The sequence below is a fragment of the Vollenhovia emeryi genome, unplaced genomic scaffold, assembly GCF_000949405.1.
Source record: "Vollenhovia emeryi isolate VEMERY1.0 unplaced genomic scaffold, V.emery_V1.0 DF939156.1, whole genome shotgun sequence".
Classification (NCBI taxonomy): Eukaryota; Metazoa; Arthropoda; class Insecta; order Hymenoptera; family Formicidae; genus Vollenhovia; species Vollenhovia emeryi.
The window spans coordinates 1,573,458-1,583,975 of NW_011967210.1; the positions used below are offsets into that span (position 1 = coordinate 1,573,458).

A 10,518-nucleotide genomic window follows, 5' to 3' on the forward strand; every position below is an offset into this window, starting at 1 on the left:
TCTGAGAATGAAAAGTCCGTTGTCGGACAAGATGAAGTCCGGTGGATATTCAAGAGTGCAACGCGAGTGCCATTTGACTGTGAGCCAAGCCGGCTCTCCGTTGACTCGGTTTCTTTTTATACCGTACGGTTTAGCCACGGCATTATTGCACTATTACTGCCGGGTGTTGGGCATTGTTGGAGCAGTTTGGCGGGGAGGGAAAAGGTAACTCCGGCAAATGAGACCGTTGTCCACCGGTCCGTTGTACGGTAAGTTGGTCCGCACGTCGGATGAAAATCCGGATAACTCGCTCGTGTTTACGTACACGTTTGCAATATAACATCTTGGTTCGCTGCCAGGTATGTACTCTTTGCAGCCTTAACTCGACTCGAATTAATTGTAGCCGGGCCGCGCCGCGCGGTTCCGCGTCGTAAACATTTGCCGTCGGGAGCAGCGGAATATGGCATTAATTGCTCGCGTGTTCACGTGTATTCGCATAGTGAATCGCATCGCACGCGCTTACCGATTTTAGAATCTGTCGATTGATCCGCAGATAAGTTTTGCTATCTTTTATATTATTTATCTTTAGAAGTAATTTAAGTAAACTACACTTTCTTGAGAAAATATACTCCCGCGCTTGTTTGTTTCTTAGCACAGTTTTATACAATGATAATAATATTAATATTATTAATGTAAATTATTAATATTATTATCATTATTATATAATTTGTACCTTATCTTTGTAGTTTGCGTGCTCGTATCCTTTTGATTGATTATCTGCATAATTGCAGTCAAGAGGAATATAGAATTAAATGACCAGCCAAGGAATAGAAATTCATAAATATGAATAAATCTAAATCTACGTCTAAAAGACTTAAATTTAGAAAAGTTCGAATATCACTTGATACGTTATCTACGTAGTATATAAATAATAAACACTTTATATTTTCAATCGCGTTTATCATTTGCTTATTCCGACGGGACAAAAATAATTCTATTTATATCTATTTGGAGATTCTAGTTGACGCAATGTTTAATGTCAGATAAAACTAGTGATTATATCAAATTATAATTATATCTTGGATACACAATGACAAAGGATCACGTTCATATAATACTTGGGGCTTTTGCGTGCGCCTATGGAGAGGTCACCATACATACATTTGAGCATTAAACGTAGGACGATTGTATGCAGGCGCAAAAATTATTTCTTGGCCGCAATAATTTCTGCATATAGACTGTGAATCAGTTCGATATTTTACTTGTCGTATTTGAAATTCCATTATTCACGCAACACATCTTGCCGTATGTCGTTTGTTTATGAAGAATAATCGACAGTCCGCATTTTTTATTGTCAAACAATCGCTATTCTTTCTCGTTACGTACAAATGAACGTCGTACATCTTATGCATGGTCGATTTTTCTTTCTCATGTTACTCAAAGAAAGTTATAGGCGTGTAGAGAAAAGTTCCCGATTATGCGATAAGCTCCTAATATGAGATAGCGGGGTTTCTGCTAAATTAATAGGCATCCTCTGTTGGTTCTACCGTAAATTTATTGTCCTTGAAGTGAAATTTGATTAGTGGAAAATTGATTGTTAGATCGTGTAATCGTTGCGAAAAAAGTTGTGATTGAATTTGGACGTTAAAAACCTACTATCTCATTAGAATCCTATCTCATAATAGAGGACTTTCCTCTATATGTATATATGATGTTTTAAATTAACTATATACAAACGTATATAGGTAAAGCGTGTAAGGTTGAATAAGAGAAAGCTGGAAAGAAAAAGAAGAACAAAATAATTGTAAAATATGCTTGCAAGTAAGGATGGAAAATATTAGTACAAAAGCTAATGCTGAAGAAATGAAGTTGAACTACAAAGAGCATGTGACTGATTAGAAATCTAAATAGAATAGGTCAACAAGTCAACTCGTGGTATTTTGGATCAAGTAATCTGTTTAGGTCTTAATTTTCTATCTTTATCTCTCCGTTTCTCTATTAATCCTGAAGTTACCAATTTTCTTTATCGCAGTTCTTCATTAGATAATTTTATTTTACAAACAATCCACTCGCGGCTCTTGCAATCTAATTCTATTTTTAATCGTACTTTTTATTTGGAGCAATTTATTTTGACGTTTTCTCTTGAGATACTCTTCAAACACATGAGAGGGAGGTAACGAGGTTATTATATATTGACTTAATTTACGGATGATACGTCATCAAGTTTGGTAATGAGCATTTACGGCAAACAGAAAGATTTTTCTTGTCATGAACTAAAATTATCATTCTCTGATAAAAAATGTAAAATCAGTAACATTTCGTGAATTATCATGCGATAAAAAAAGAAGGGAATTCCAACAGTTGAAATCTACATTTCACTGATTGATGTATTATCTATGTATAAAGTAAAAAATATATATAACGAGTACTCGAATTTGAATAAAAAGGTCTAAGAATTTCAACATCCCAGTTGGGAATCAATAAAATTTATATTGCAATTTTTATGATTGAAGAATTTTATGTAATTCCATTCCATTTATTACATTTTATAAAAAATTATTATATTTAAATTTCTAGAATTAGTGGTCTTTAAAGTGATCAAACTACTAAATCGTTTTTATGTGTTAAAAAAATATATTTAATTCTCCTCCTCTCTTGTTGGGTCGAAATTTATTGATCCGAATTTTGTGTCTCTGCCCACCAAAAATAGAAAAAAAAAACACATAACTGAAAAAAGTTATTATCGAATTCGAACCGCCAGTAATCTAACAATGAGCTTGAGATACCTGATAACAATTTTCGCGCTCTCGTACAGAAAACTTTCTAGGATTTTCAGTTCGAAGGTAGTAGTCTACACAAAAAAAAAAAAACAGTGTCAGATCAACTCTTATATGTATACTCAAATTAACGCGTCATTATTTTGCATGTACGCAACAATCTATAATCTTCTTAGGAGTATTTAATAATCTTATATTCCAACAATATTACAGTCTTATTTAAATACTATAATTGTCACTTGAAGAATACATATAATAATTTTGACATTAAAATCGTCTTAATCATTGTAATCATCGATGTGAAAATATGTTATTTTCTATCTAATATTGTTTCCTTTCCATTTAAGAAAATTATTCTTCATTAATAGGCATATATTTTTCTCGATCAAATTATATAAAATTGCTTCATCTAATTGTAAGTAAGTTTTCCTTCCTTTAACGTAATATAATCTCATTTCAAAATTTTCACGTGGAAACTAAACATATTTTCAAAAGAACAATATCCGTTTTTTTCTGTGTAGTAGTGTATAGAAGTTTGTGCCCTCACATCCATGTCATCCACGTGGAGGGTGGCTCACCGCATCGGCGCGCGATTACGCGTAAAGCAAAGTAAAAGCGGGCTCGAGTGTTCCTTATTTGCCCGGCTAAACTACTAATGCGACCGGGACTTGACATTACCTTCAGTGACATCCTCGAGATATGTTTCAAATAGAATATATTGTTTTTTTATGCGTTTCCTAAACGTTTATAAAGTATTAGAAACGTTTAAGAAACGTATATGTAACACCATGTATGGGAGGTGCGCGCGAAATCCTGGAGCCGTCGAGTCTCCGGTGAATCGGTTGTTGCCGATCAATTGCCTGCTCCATTCAACACGACGATTACGATATATGCGCAATTGATTGCCGGTGTGCGTGACGGTGGGATATCGCGGCAAGTGACTCGGTATCGATCACACATCGACTTTTCACGTCTTACCTACACGAGGATAATTTTCGTTTAAAAATTCAAGAAAAAATTTATTAAAAAAAAATTCGTTGATAGTTCGACCGTAACTGACACAGATTTATTAAAACGGCTACGTTTCGACCCTTAGTTTGGATCCTTTTCAAGCCAACAATAGATCTCGCAACACTAGATTCATCTGGAATCGTTGATAAGTGAACACATTAGCTGTCATCGAAAGGAAGAATGTGACGAGGAACAGATAAACGAATTTTAACTTACGTCTAATGTTGCAGTTCGATGAAAAACAGTACAGTATAGTCGAAGATTAAAAAAGTATCATTACAATATAGTCGAAGATTGACAAAGTAAAAAAAGACAAACTTGTTGCCGCTGCGTGAAACAGATAGTTAATATCAGTAACGTCCGTGTCGTTCAGTGTATCGTGACGAACTGATGGTGGATTAAGAGAAGGAAGGACAAACATTCGTTAGCAAATCATTGTTATTAAATAAAAGAGAGCGAACGAAGAAAAAATTTATTAATTCTTAAATTAAAAATTTAATTTGAATTTTAAGAGAAAATTTTCTCCGTGTATTATGTAATTTGGAATAGTATCTGATATCAAATCAATCGTAATGAAGGACATAAGTTGCATTGATTCTGTAAATTTTGAGCTGGTATTAAAAAATATACAAATCACGTGCAAATGTTGGCTGTTACCAAGCTGCAGAGAGAAGATTCCTTACGGCGCTACAAAGTCGATATACGTTGCGTTGAAATACTTGACAAATGGACGAACATTATTTACTACCCACCGGGATCACTTTCTCGATGTTAACGGACGTATTTCGTGAAAATCTGTATCGTGAAAACTTTACAGCAAACCGAAGGTAAGGGTCCTTCGGCTGTGAAGACACGGCATAGCGCGCCTGCAATTTCCATCGCGTTTGTATTGTTTATAAAGGCAAAGGATAATCACTCGTTGATACTACACATGCGAGAATGCTGCTTGACCTCTCTAGATTTAATCAACGGCACGTCAGTCGACGCTGAGTGACCTCCGGGTGACCTATTCAATGTGATACGAAGGAACGTTTAACTAATTTTACAACATTATTAATCTTATATTTTTTCACTTGCGACTCGGTCAAAATTTCGTTGCGTAACGGTACCACGTCGAGTCCCGCTGCTCTGTAGGTCGGTCTGTCGAAAATCACGTCTCTATTGTCTCAAAATCAACGAGGAGCTCGAACTAAATTCTAGATAGATCCGAGTTGACGCAACTATGTCATATCTAAGTCGAACCAATCCGCCTGAAGAAAAAACAAAGTAAATATAAAGCTACACTACGTCGCCGATTACATTACGTCCCGCTAATCGCCACGTTTAGTTTCCTCGTGAGGTTTTCAGACGAACGGACCGTCTCGAGATCGACCGGAATCGGAGACATTCACCTGAAGGCCGATGCCATCGCATCGTCGTCGTTTCCCGCGCGCGTATCGTTTACACCCTGGCGAAAATTTTAAGTGAGAGATGACGTTTATATTTATTTATGAAGAGTTTTATCGATAGTTGCATTGTTTATGAAGAGTTTTATTGATGGTTACACCGTTTCTAAGTACGTTGCAAACACCTGGTTAATTCTTTACTGACAATAACATTGTACAAACACTTAGAAAACTATGTAGCCGTAAACATGTCATAAACAACCCCATGTTTAAATTTATATCTCACAAACAATTTAATAAATGTTTTAAAACTCAAATAAAACGTTGACTCAACATTTAAACAAACTTCATATAAATATATTATTTTCGCCAGGGAAACGTGAACGCGCGCCCGTCGCACCACTTGTTCCCCCTTCGATTGGCGATAACGTGAGAATAACCCCCTCATAAGTAACCGTGATACAAGATATAGCGATCGCAATTTGTTTGCGTCCCTCCCACTGGCGAGCATCCTGTTGTCTATATACAATCGGCGCATTGCCTGTATAAAAATCGCGCAATTGTACGCTACATTGCGCATAAGCGGAGACGTCGCGACCGCGAGATCATCTTCTTTTGTCCTGACCGACACCCCCGGCGACGGCAACGACGTCACCGATTCCTCGAAACGAGACCTCGTCGTGTGACGCAGCACAGCCGTGGTAAGAGAACTTTGTGGTAGGGACCTGAAACTAGTTGTCTTCATCTCTTTCGACGGACGTATTGCGGAGTTCTCCTGCCGTAGTAACACGGCCGACGTCAACGAGGACGCTCTACATGCCTCTGGCCTGGAGACCCTGTAGTCAGAGACTGGCCATAAGAGTTCGTCAAATTTCTACGAGTGAGATAGCCTATGTTTCTCTTACACTCGCAAGAATTTGACGAATTCTTATAGCCAGCCTCTGATTATAGGGTCTCTACTCTGGTTTCTCTTTCGACCCGCTTGAGCCTCCAAGTCTCGTCCGTCCGAATCCCGCGGCTCTTCCCGACGGCTGACCGTATCCGTCGCGAGGACACAAGTCACCGCCGCACCTGTCACTCCCTCGATCCCATTACCGGACACATTCCGCAGTGTAAAGAACCGATCTTTCGCTAAAAATCCTTTGTTTCCTGGGAGATCTAGGGCTGTTTCCTCGCATCGCCGTCGAACGGGAAGATAGCAAAACTCGAGAGAACACCCGCACGAGGGGCTCGAACCTTCGATTGCTGTCTTCGCGGAGACGTTACTTTACGAAACTTTGCAGAGAACGATTATACCGCACGAGGAGAGAAGTAGCTCTCATCTGGAGGAATCCGCTACGGGGATAGGTGAGCCAGCGTCCCTCCCTCCAAGAGGAATTTCAAGGGGTGAGTTTTAGTGGTTTTCTCTTACAGATTTGTCGTTACGTTTCCAAGCGCCGTGCGATAATTCTCGTTTCTTACGACGATCTTCCAAGAAATCGGCGTTCCTCTTTTATATCAATTTTAACACATTAATTTTAAATTAAAACGGGAAACAACAATACAAATTGGTATTAAACAAATAAACGAATATGCCAGTCGGGTTGACTACAAGTTTCCCGTTTTAATCTTTAATCATCCCGTTTTAATTTTTAATCATCACTGGTGACTATAAGCAAACTCTCTCTTTGTACATTAATTTTAATTAGTACAATTGATTGGCAGAATTATTAATTGTGTATCTTCGTTGCTGACGGTACACGGAGAGAATTTTCTTTCAAAATTTATCCTGAAAATTTTATAATCGTGGAACAACACGGCGTGTTAAAGAATTTTATGAGAGTTTTTAAAATTCTACCATGTACTTCATTAATAATTATACCATTTTACTAGTAAAATGTATGGTAACGTTTAAAAAAGAAACTCTCATGAAATTTTTCAAAAAGCCGCGTTGTCCCACAATTATAAAATTTTCAGGATAAATTTTGAAAGAAAATGCTCTCCGTATATATTTAGATCGGCATGTTATTTCAATATACCTATTTAGTTATATTTATTCTTTTCGTCATTTCCTATATTTTCCCCTACAAAAAATTTATTCGCGGCGAATGTAGCTGATATCTATCTACAGATCAAGATAAATATTACTCATTCATATTGGATAAAAGTGAATTTCGGTATCATAGCTAGAACAATCTTTGTGAGGAATATAACTTTATGTACAATCATACGTTATGATGGATGGGCGTCACGGAAAGACTTTCCTCCCAACATTCGCTAACAGCCGAGATAGAAATTGCTTCTGTTACTTAGATTGATTAAATACAAAACATATGCGATTTCGCAGTATTGGCTATTCATTTGTGAATCCCAGTTATTTTTTCGTACCTAGCAAATTGTTGCTGCAGTTGCAACCCAGTGAGAAATAATTCGACATCGTTTCGACATCGATCGACGAGTCATTTCTCGCTGGGAAGATTATGCTTTTCACTGTACACGTTCATCAGAAAGAATCACAGATGTAATTTAATGAGCATGTGAGGGAAGGACACTTAGGTACGGTTTTTCATTTTCTGGTTAGATGTTAACCAGAGGTTAGTCGATTGCCTGTCTCTTCTTAGACAATAATATGGAAAAAGATAGAGAATCGACTAACCTCCGATTTAACAGTTAACCAGAAAATGAAAAACCGGGCCTTATAAGTAACAAACAACGATAACCCATCTTGTTTCTTGCTCCTTGCAAAACTAGACTGGTTCCGTTCGATTATCGTCGGTACTATTGCATCTCGTTGGTTTTTCTTACTCTCTCCTCTCTCATATGATTATTAATTATTTATATATGTTTATTATATTATGCAGAATATTTAAAAAAAAGGATTCAGGACCTTAAGGACAGATAATAATCGTAAAATGGAGCAAAAATCTCGATAAACATAGGTTGAAAAATTAATGTTCTCAGAGTTTTAAACAATTCTCTATTTCGGTTAAAGTAAATTCCATTTATTCAGAAGAAGAGAAAAGAAGAATTCTTTAAACTCCAAAGTTTACAGAAGATTCTACATATCCTCCTCCCATTTCCACGCGTGCTTCGTACTGCCGCACCCTTTCAAAAAAATTCCCTGTTTATAACAACGAAATTAATGTTTCGATCATTTCACGAGTACTATTTGCCTTTGAGGTCCTTTTTCTAATCACTTTGCATATACCTTGTATATAAAGAAGCGTGAAAATTAAGAGCTCGCTTCTTCGGGTGATAGGTTCAACCAAACGCCATTGGTTAAAGCACCGTATTTAAATAGTTTTGATTGTTAAATATCAATCTTGTGTGTGTGTGCGTGTGTGTGTGTGTGTGTGTGTGTGCAAGAGGAAAATTTCTGTGTACCGAATATCTAATTGATAACATTACTCATAAAAAAAATAATTCCTTAATTGCTTGCAACGGTTGATAAAAATTTATTTTCTCTTTAGCGAGATTTCTTTTATCATATACATATACAAATTATTTATATATGAAGGTCGTCCAAATAACACGTTGATTCAGGTTACCGCCTCGTGAATAATGATGTCACTGGAGACACCTGTCTATTAGGGGTGTACAGCGCTACCAGCAACAGTGTAACGTGCATATACACCGCGTACAGATTCTTAGCCACTTTAACCAACTCTGAGTAACTTTACTCGACGAGTAAAGCCAACGGCGCACGATACTGTTTTTCCTAAATTGCTTACGAGAACCAGTAAGGATGCAGAGTTTTAGATCAGGTGACTTAAAGCTAAATCCTGACAGGCTCTCGTGAACAGTCCAGTAGGAAAAATAGTATCGTGTACCGCTGGCTTAAGGCTGTATTCCGATATTCACTGCCAGTACCGAAAATGTATAGTATACGCGACGTAAACTATAGATTTGCAGTACTGGCAGTGAATATCGGAACACAGCCTAAAGCCCGTATCAGACTACGGATTGAGATTGGGAGTAGATTGAAATTTGATCAATCAGAGTAAAAGTTACTGAACTGAAGATTAGTAAACTTTTACTGTGATTGGTTAAATTTCAATCTAATCCCAATCCCAATTCGTAGTCTGATACAGCCTAAGTCACTCAGCAGTGTCGCCAACATGAAGACTTGTTGTGCGTGTCGTTCTTAACTTTTTAATGCACGGTATAATTGTGATTTCACGTATTAAATTAAAATACTCTTCTTGGAAACATACAACGGCTTTGACGTAGATAAAATTGTTAAATCGTTAAATTGTTACGTGAGTGCAACGGGTTACTAGCAATAAGAGATAGGTTAAGGACGACACACACAACAAGTCTTCATGTTGGCGACACTACTAATTAAGTTAATCGTCGATTAAAGTTAATCGGAGTCGGTTAAAGTGGCCCTTACACTGCCTTAAATTACACTTCAACGGGCAATTTATGTAGGTATCATTTGGACGACTCTTTAACATACATCTTTTTATTTTATCGATATTCTTTTATCTTATACGTATTTTCACTTCGGCCGGTTTTTTAGACAAAAATTTCACCGTAAAGGTTATCGGCATACGATAAAATGCTACACGTGCGACAGATACGCAATTTGGACTGAACATAATCTACACGCTAATTGTAAGATAAATATTTGTTGTTACTTACGGATCATCGCGTACTTCACCGATTACAGTTTGCTTTGCGATATCCATTATAAATGCGGGGAATATCGTTATGTATTCCCACTTAATTAGTTACACTGTTTTGGCACTCTCGGCGGTGACAAGAGTATAAAGTCGGCATCCGATCCGTCGGGGAGGCGCGAAAGCCGCGTGTAGCAAGCGTTTCCACTGTGAAATCTAGTGAGCATAGGTAAGTGCGTGCGCGCGCGCGTGTGTGCACGTTTGTATACGTACAGCGCAATTAAACGCCGACAATGTTCTCGCGGAAGCGTGTTTTGGCTCTATCGCGCGGTGATGATGAGGTCGTTACTCGAATTAAGGAAGGAGAGACGCGAGACGCCTGTAATTTTCGTACGGTCGTGTTTGCCGAGCGGCTTACTCGACGCGGCGGGTCCTTGTTGACCTTTGCGTGTCGGAAAAGCGTACCAATAACGTTGTCGCTCGCGATCTCCGTCGCGGCATTTCTTCCATCTTTCTATTATTAACGAGCCGCAGACCGAGCTTTTCCCACCTCGCGCGCGCGCGTCGAACGATCCTCCTCGTGTAAACACGAGGTTGTTGTTCGGGCAATATCCCCCGGGGCAGGGCACGGAGCAGGGCAGAAACGAGCGTCGTTACGTGTGAACGTGGCGAGGGACGGTTAATTTTTGCCGCCACGACGTCCCCGAGTCCGTCGGGGTCGCCCGTTGCCGGTTGCCCCCGAAAAGTCTCCCCTCAGGCATAATT

At 38.2% G+C, this 10,518-nt stretch overlaps 1 protein-coding gene across 5 annotated transcripts in view; it reads left to right on the forward strand.

Annotated features, from left to right (window-relative positions):
- Positions 1 to 205: 205 nt before the first annotated feature.
- LOC105565032 overlaps positions 206 to 10,518 on the forward strand; it is a 17,178-nt gene continuing 6,865 nt past the window's right edge. Inside the window, exons 1-2 of one of the 5 annotated variants that reach the window (XM_012017854.1) lie at positions 206 to 248; positions 6,436 to 6,538. The gene's annotated coding sequence lies outside the window, so the exon portion shown is untranslated. Of the gene's footprint in view, positions 249 to 303; positions 339 to 5,505; positions 5,854 to 5,920; positions 6,033 to 6,103; positions 6,539 to 9,183; positions 9,983 to 10,518 lie in introns of those variants that run through there. The other 4 variants (XM_012017855.1, XM_012017852.1, XM_012017853.1 and 1 more) reach the window with 4 other exon arrangements.